Source organism: Antechinus flavipes, chromosome 1 (genome assembly GCF_016432865.1).
Source record: "Antechinus flavipes isolate AdamAnt ecotype Samford, QLD, Australia chromosome 1, AdamAnt_v2, whole genome shotgun sequence".
NCBI classification, from domain to species: Eukaryota; Metazoa; Chordata; class Mammalia; order Dasyuromorphia; family Dasyuridae; genus Antechinus; species Antechinus flavipes.
Window position 1 is genome coordinate 671,591,625 of NC_067398.1, and position 9,037 is coordinate 671,600,661.

A 9,037-nucleotide genomic window follows, 5' to 3' on the forward strand; every position below is an offset into this window, starting at 1 on the left:
TTTTTTCTCAATATTTTTCGTTTTCGACATATATTTTTCCCAATAGTATTTTATTTTTCCAAGTACGTGCAAAGAGTTTTCAACATTTACCTTTGCAAAACCCTGTGTTCCAAATTTTTCTCCTTTTCTTCCCAAGACAGGAAGCAATCTGATATTGGTTAAACATGTGTAATTCTTCTAAATATATTTCCATATTCATCATGCTGTGCAAGAAAAATCAAATGAAAAAAGAAAAAAAAAAAACTATGAGAAAAAAAAAAACCAAGCAAACAAACAAGAACAAAAGAAAAAGTTGAAAATACCATACTTTGATCCACATTCAATCAATGTTCTCTCTCTGGATGTGGATGGCATTTTGCATCCCAAGTCTATTGGAATTGTCCTAAATCACCTCATTGCTGAAAAGAGCCAAATCCATCACAGTTGATCATCACATAATCTTGTTGTTAACTGTGTATATTGTTCTATTGGTTCTCCTAACTTTACTTAGTATCCATTCATGTAAGTCTTTCCAGGCTTTTTGGAAATCAGCCTGCTCATCATTTCTTATAGAACAGTAATATTCTGTTATATTCACATACCATAACTTATTCAGCCATTCCCCAGCTGATGGGCATCCACTCAGTTCTAGTTCCTTGCCATTACAAAAAGGACTGCTACAAACATTTTTGCTCAGGTGGGTCATTTTCCCTCTTTTATGATCTCTTTGGGATACAGACTCAGTAGTAACACTGCTGGATCAAAGGGTATGCACAGTTTGATAGCCCTTTGGGCATAGTTCCAAATTCTGTGCCTCTTTTAATAAGCTAAAGGGAGGAGCTTGATCTAAGGGACCTGACTCATCTGTGAAAGTAGAAGTTTGATGAGGATTATTAGAGTTTATAAGGCTAGTGATAGCTAGATAGAGTATTTAAATGCTTACTATGTGTGAGGAAAAAATGGAGAAGTTTCTTCTTTCAATCCAATACCCTTCAGAATACCCTGTCATGAGAAAGCCAGCCTGTTTTTTGATAACATAAAAATTCTTCATACTATGTCCCTTTACAAAGATCTTTCTTTTCTTGTATTTGTTATATTTATTTAATATTTTCCTCACTTATATTTAAAACATCTTTTTACATTTATTTTTATTTTTTTTGACTTCTAAGTTCTCTTCCTTTTCCCCACCCAAAATTACGAAACCACATGCAAAGTTATGCAAAACAATATCTTTCTTTTCAATGGATTTTAAAGTTGTTTCTTCTTATAAGTGGCAGATAGAGTGCAGGGTCTAGACATTTACTAGCTGTGTGATCCTAAACAAGACACTTAATCTCTATCTGCCTCAATTATCTCAACAGTAAAATGGGAACTGCAATAATAGCAGCCCCCCAGGGTAGTTGTGAAGATCCAATGAGATAATTATAAATAAAGCTATATATAAAGTTACATAAAGCATTTAGCACAATACTGGACACATAACAGGCACTTAATAAATGTTTATTCCTATCTTTCTTGTTAGCAACTTCAAAAATACATTTTATCAAACCATTCTGGAGAGCAATTTGGGCATAGTTCCTTCACTCTCCAGCTCCTTGAAAAACATGACGGGGTCCAGATCCTGGACTTCAGGTAGTCTCTAGCCTATATTTCAAAAGGTTACAGGGTCAGCACCATCACTAATATTTCTTCACCTAAAACATGAAAGAACAAACAGAGACAAAAAACAAAGTCTTGTAGTTACAAGACCTGAGGCCCAATTCCATCCAGAGATTTGTAAAGGGTCTTTCTTTCTAGTACAGCCAAGCAGAAAGAAGAAAGAAAAGGACTTCTTCTGGCTGGTCAGTGCATTTTGTAAGTGTCTGTTCTGGCTCATTAACTGTCTAATAATTCATCTGCTCACCATGTGGTTAGGTGATGGGATTCAGTTATAGAGTGTTTGCAGGTGATCTATAGCAGGCTCCCCCGTCTTCTAGTGGGCTGGAAGTAGACAGGGCATGCTGAGCATGCTCCAGAGATAGAGCTCACTGGTCATACCTCATCTACCTACCTACCTGTCTGTCTGTCTGTCTGTCTATGTGTTTACCTACTTATCTATCTCCTTTCACCTAACTATATAATCTACCTATTATCCACCATCATTATAATCTATTTACTTAACTATAATCTGTCTACATATTATCTATCTAGCTGTTCATCTATCCCTTGATCATATATTTGCCTATCTATCTACCTACCTATCATCTATTGGGATATATAGAGTGTTCAGGGAAGACTGACACCTCTAACACGAGGATTTGCTGAGTTCTTTCCTGGGCTACTTATCCATCTTTGGTGTCCATCGGATTCACCCAACTCTTACCTGCAGCTCCAAGAAGCTGTAGCATGCAATGGTCAAACCCTGGTAAAGTGTCTCAGGAGAGGGGCTAAGCCAGATTGAGAATAACCACGGGGTCTCAAACTCCCTAATGAATTAGGGGAATATCTACCTCAAGTCTATGAAATCTTCCCCCTGGCAGAATGGGTTGATGAGAACAATTTTTCCTATTGCCATAGTTGTTGAAATAGACACTTAATTGTAACTAATCTATATTTACCTATCATGTATTTATGTATCATCTCTCTATCTCCTATCTTCTATGTACCTAATACCAATCACCTACCTCCCAATCTGCCTATCTATGTATATCTAGGTATCTGTAGATTACCTACTTATCAAGTTATCTATAATTGATCTATCTCCTTATTAGTCATGTAATATTGTGCCGAAGTTTAGATTCTCCCCCAATGGCTTCCAGAAAGCCATTTAACCTCCCTCTTGGTGTTCTGCCATTTCCTCTGTGGGTGTGTCTGTGTGTGTAGAGGCTGTGAGCTCTCTGAAAATGCCAAGGAGCATTAGAATTAGTGTGATTTCTGCTATTTTTATCCCTCGATGGTACAGGATCCTCATGCCATCCCATGTGTGTCCACTAGGCGTCATGATTTTTCTAGGCTTCAGCCTGGAGTTTTAGAGAACTTGAGCTCTTTGTTAACAGAACTCACTCCTGTCCTCTGGAACCATTTGTCATTTCCCCCTTATCCCTTGTCTCCTCTCTGTGCCCATCTAGAAGGAAGATAAATCATTAGAGGAACCAACTATTGTCTCCTCCTCCTTTCAGTAAATCCTATTTATTCTCTCCAATTATATTGTGAGTTCCTTGAGAGCAGAGATTATATTTTATGTTTCTTTGTATCCCCAATGCTTAACACAATGCCTGACCTATAGTAGGTGATTAATCGATATTTATTGACTAACTGATATATTGAAAATATATAATACTATAATGTTATATAGAAATCCAACAGTAATAGAGTACCTGGCAAATAGCAAGTATTTCATAAATGCTTGACTGATTGATATATATATACATATATTAGCAAAACATTGAAAAAAATCGATAGATCCCAGCACTTCTGTTGCAGTGGAAAAAATGCTATACAGGGAGTCAGAAGACTTGAATTTCTTTTAAGGCTGTGTAACTTTATATATATATATATATATAAAATCTCTCTAACTTCATTTTTATTTTTTTAAATTTTTTTTAAAGCTTTTAATTTTCAAAATATATGCATGGATAGTTTTTCAACATTAACCATAGCAAAACCTTATGTTCCAATTTTCTCCCCCTTCTCCTATCTTCTCTAGATGGCGAGTAATCTAATATATGTTAAACATGGTAAAAATATGTCTAACTTCATTTTAGTTTGACTATATAGCTTTTACTCTGCAAAGTCTTCCTCTGCTGCTTCATCATGTCAGAGAGGTGACCCTGGATCTAGAAGCCTATGCTAGTAGAAAATAAGTCTGGTGATTTCTACCATGCTAAAAAAGCTTTGAGTAAGACCCTAGCAACAGACAGTCTACTTTTATAGTATCTGTCTAGCAAAAAGTTTCATCAGTAGAATAGTGACTTTATTTGATGATGCATTCTTTGAGCAGGCCAATCCATGGAATAAAAAGAGGTATTTTTCAGCCCCCTTTTATGTCTGCTATGATAATTGAGGTCTTACTTATGTAAGATGTGATTAGCAGAGGAATTGATCCCTAAGGCAAGCAGGCAGAAGGCACTGATAAAGATCAGTTTAGTTCAATAGTCCCACCCTCTGGAGAGACTGTTCAATATGAAATCCAAGTTATGTCAAACCCTTGAGACCCTAGGGATCTCAAGCAGTCTCACCTTGTGGTATCCTGTCAGAAATTCTAATTATGTCTCTGAGGTTAAATTTTCCCCATAAAATCTACTTATGGGCCATCCCATGGCTGCTGCCTTCCATTGGGTCAGTCCTCCACAGCAATCTGCCTCTTGGTGTTGTTCTCCTTTCCCTTCCCCCATCCACCTGGTATCTCTTTAAGCTCCACTATGCTTCCCAACCCCACTTCTCCTCCTTATGGCTAACAAAGTCTTTTAGGGTACTAAGTCCCTTTCAGGATATAGCCTGCCAGCTAAGGGCACACTCCAACCTCATGGTTGTTTCCTTTCTCCTGGGTAATTGTGAGTCCATTGAGGAATTTGTCTTTCATACGCTCTCCCAACTTTATTTCATTTTTCTTATTCTTGGTGTCTATGGTATCCCTTCATTTTGTCTGTAATCTCTTCCCTAAATAAATTCTCCTTTTGCCAAAGAGAATGGCCATTGTGAATTCTTCACATGATCAAACCTCAGTTTTTGGTGCCTGCAACATCTGGTGTCCCCACATCATCTTGGTCCTCGAACCACATCTTTTTGGTCAGAAATAATGACAGAATAGCATAAAGGGGACAAAGGAAATAGGAAATCACATAGTCTTCAGACTCCATTTACACTTTTATTAGGATGCTGGTAATCTAAATGTGAACTTCTTGTCCAGTCTTGCCCAAGTGGACATACTACCAGAGGAACTAAGAAACAAAACCGGAAGAAAAGAGAAAGCTACAGCCAAATGGATGAATGGCTCCCAGGTACTTTTTAGAGAAGCAAAGAAAGGAGTTGGTAGAGTTGGTTTTATTGTGTTCCCCAGAGCAATAAGAAATATGAATTCCTCTTGTTTCAGGGACACGGTCCTGTTGCTCTTTCTCCCACCAAACATTCCACTTCTTTATACCCTAGAATTATTTACCTCAGTTGTCTCAACTCTAAAATGAAGATAATAATAACACTTATGCCCCAGGATTGTTGTGAGGCTAAAATGAGATAAAATATGCAAAGTACTTAGCACAGGGCCTGGCACATAGATGCTTAATAAGTATTTATTTCCGTCCTTCTTTCATTAAATATTTGATCATTTCATATTGAAGCACCCATGATAGGTATTTACAAAAAGTACATCATGAAAATATATATAGATTGTGGAGGATGAAAGAATAAAGAAATTCTACAAAAACCTCAAAAAGACTCTTCAGAGAAATAAACATTGCAGCTCCTTTATGCCTTACTCTTCAGTTCTAACCTCTAACTCTTATTAAATTATAAGCTCCTTGGTGAGTCTTCTCCACATACATCATGCTATGTTACAGCACAAGAATCTTCTTTCCTTCACTTTCTATCTCTAGCTCTGTGGACAGAGAACAAATCCACACTACCATTTCTGGAAAGGGTTTGTTATTTTATTGCCCTGGGATTCCATTTACCATTCCTGTGACTTTCATATATAAAAATCCTCACCATTCTATAGGTCAAAGCTTCTTAAACTGTGGATCACAACTCCATATAAGGTCATGTAACTGAAAATGAGGGTCACAAAAAATTTGACAACAGTAAGAGGCACCAAATATTCTGCCAAGATTTAATGCTTTATGTAAAAATAAACAAGCACTTTCATCTCATTAGTATGCAAACTTGCTTTAATCTTTAATAAACAGTAAAATTATATATATACTTAAGAATTATTTTAAAATAAATTTCTTTATGATTTATTTTCAGTAAAAGTTTAATTTGTCAGTGCCTGGCACATAGTAGGTTCAAGGATTGTCTTACTTTTTGTATTTATTTCCTTAGCACTTAGGATAATGTTTGTCAATTAGTAATGATTATTTATCAAGAGCCTACCATGCATGTGTTCTGATTAGGTTGATATATAAGTGAAACAACATGCCAATAACCAAGAGCAAACAAGATATATATATATACATACATATATATGTATATATGTATATATATATATATATTTATTTATATTTAATATTTACACACACACACACACACACACACACACACACACACAGACCATAATTAAAGGAGTTTCTTGCAGAAGGAGGGACGAAGCCCCAGGCACAGAGGACAGCCAGCCAAGGAAAATTCCAGGGCATAAAGAAGTGGAATGTTTGGTGGGAGAAATAGCAAACAGGACCGTGTCCCTGAAACAAGAGTATATGGGGAAGGGTGAAAAAGGAAGTTTATGAGTAGTTAGGTGGTGAAGTGAAAGTACAGTCCTGGAGTCCAGAAAATCAAATTTTAAATTGGACTTCAGACTCTTACTAGCTGTATGATCTGGGACAAATCACTTAACCAGGATTGCCTCAAAAAAAAAAAAAAAAAAAGAATTGGATAGCAGCTGGACATGGTGAGCACCAAATAAAATCAAAATAAAATCACCAAAAAATGAAATTGAAGCTATTTTAACAGGCAATAATAGACTTGTAGTCATTCCAGAATTGGTGCAAGTATACAGTTAGACCACTGACTTGACAGAGCAAAGATCAGAATTAGTCAAAAGCTAAAAGAAAGAACAATAGTGAGAAAAAGATAAGGTATGTAATTGAAACAACTCAATCCTGAAGTATTTAAATGAGTAATTAATAATGAAAAATGAGTAATGGATAAGAAAAGTAGAATCAGTAAGTTACATATTTTCATCCAGAAGGTTAATGAGTATAAAACAATCAGCAGGGCAAGGTTACCAAAAGAACCTAAAAAAAATCTGATCAACATTTGGCACATTCCCCAAGAAGAGTGAGATAGATGGTGGCCAAGGTAATACCTGCTTAGAATCTGAGCAATAACAAAACAAAATCTCAGAGGAATGAACAATTTTTGCAAGGTACAAATGTACAACTTCCAGTCTTGTTTCTGCTGCAGTGCACAAATAGGCCATTCAGGGTGTGAGCCATTGAAGCTTTCATCCCCTTTACATATATAGTGAATTTTTGTTATTGTTGAGTTGTGTCCGACTCTTCATGACCTCATTTAAACAGAGTGAAGTTGATGCTGTCCTAGTGGTAGAGAATTGATGTGAGGATCCCCTCTTTGGTCGGAGGTGCAGATCTAATGTGAAAAGAATTCAAGAACCGAAAAGTTTGAATGGCAAAAGGGAAATTTATTGGCACTGAGAAGTCAGCTTTGCTAGGAAGGCAGACTTCTCAGTGGCAAAGTCCTGTTAGGGAAATAAAGGTTAGCCCTGAGAAGAGAATGTCTTCACAGCGGGCAAGAGTCCTGGTGGGCAGCCATATCAGGAGAAGTCCCTTGGCAAAAGCATAATTCCTACTTCAGACTTCTGCAAAGATTTGGAGTTCAGAATTATCCTATAGGCTAAGGCTTCCAGTTGAAAAGAGAGCCAATGTCCCCAGGCCTAGATTCTTATCTTAGAGTTTCAGCAACTCAATATCAGGCCCAGATCTCCAATTGAATGAAATTCCTGAAGATCTGGCTATCCAAAACATCAATGGGAGGTGATTTGTCTGAGATCTCCAGTTGAATGAAACCGCTTATTTTAGAACAAGTTTGTCTGGAAAGTATGCTTTCTCCTAGACTCTCTGGAATCTAGGAGACCCTGAATCAAAGGGGACACAATTTCAGAGTGAGTATTTTACAGATTAAAGGGGATACAATTTTCAGAGCTCACTCCTGTCAGAATGACTTGCCTAGGATCCCACAGCTAGGAAATATCTGTAGCATGGCTGGATTTGAGCTCAGGAAGATGAGTCTATCCACTCGGTAGTCCTGAAAACCTTCTAGGAAAGAGATGGGACATAAAAGCTAAGTACAGGAATTGAACCCAGGTCCTTTGAATTGCAGAGTCAGTATTTCTTTCTAGTGTACCATAAGTTAAGAAATGTCCAGGAAAAATTCTCAAACACTATGGTTAAAGGAATTCAGAGAAAGATGGGAAGACTTTTATGAACCAATCCTGAATGAAATACATCATATTGAGCTTAAATATGGCTTCAGACACTTCCTAACTGTGTAACTGTGGACAAGTCACTTCACCCTGTTTACCTCCGTTTCCTCATCTATAAAATGAGATAGAGAAGTAAATAGCAAAGCAATCCCATATCCCTGCCATGAAAACCCTTAATGAGGTCATAGAAAGTAAGACATGACTGAAAAAATGACTGAACAACAACAACAACAACATTATGCACAGTGACTGTGGCAAGTTAAAATAAAAGAAAGCCAAATTCTGAGGAACTGGAAAATCATGATGGTCTTGAAGGGATGAATCAGACCCTAGCAAAAAGACCCAGGTCTATGGCAGCCAGATAGACGATAGGAAGGAATGTTGACAGAAGAGTTTTGTTGAATTTAAGTGTAATTTAAGTGAACCTTGTGACAGTGGACCTTAGGAGAATTCCCAAAGTTACTCTCAGAAGAAAGTAGGAAGGAGCATGCACAGGATTATTTTGTTCTTAAGTGGATCTTATTATATTCCTCCCTCCCTTCTGTTGTGCTACAGTTTCCCTTTATTGTCCTGCCTCAGTTTTCCTAAATTGTCCTGCCTAATTTTCCCTAAATTGTTCTGCCTCAGTTCCTTGAATTGTTCTCTCAATCCCCTTGGTTGCAAACTCCACTCCCCACCCCCCTTCCTGACTATTAGGACTGATATAATTTAGGACTGGTTACTCTAAGGTTATAAATTGTAAATGTTTAATCTCAGATAAAGGGGAGACATCCTGGCTTCTAAATCCTCCTAAATTATCAGAATTTATGATCCTACCCTCAACCTGTTAGAACCTAATTGATGGTCCCTACCTGGAAATTCCTTCACTCACCAGTTTTTGGACTCCACCCCTTGCCTTTGTCTTCCTGATCTCTAGAGCCATAT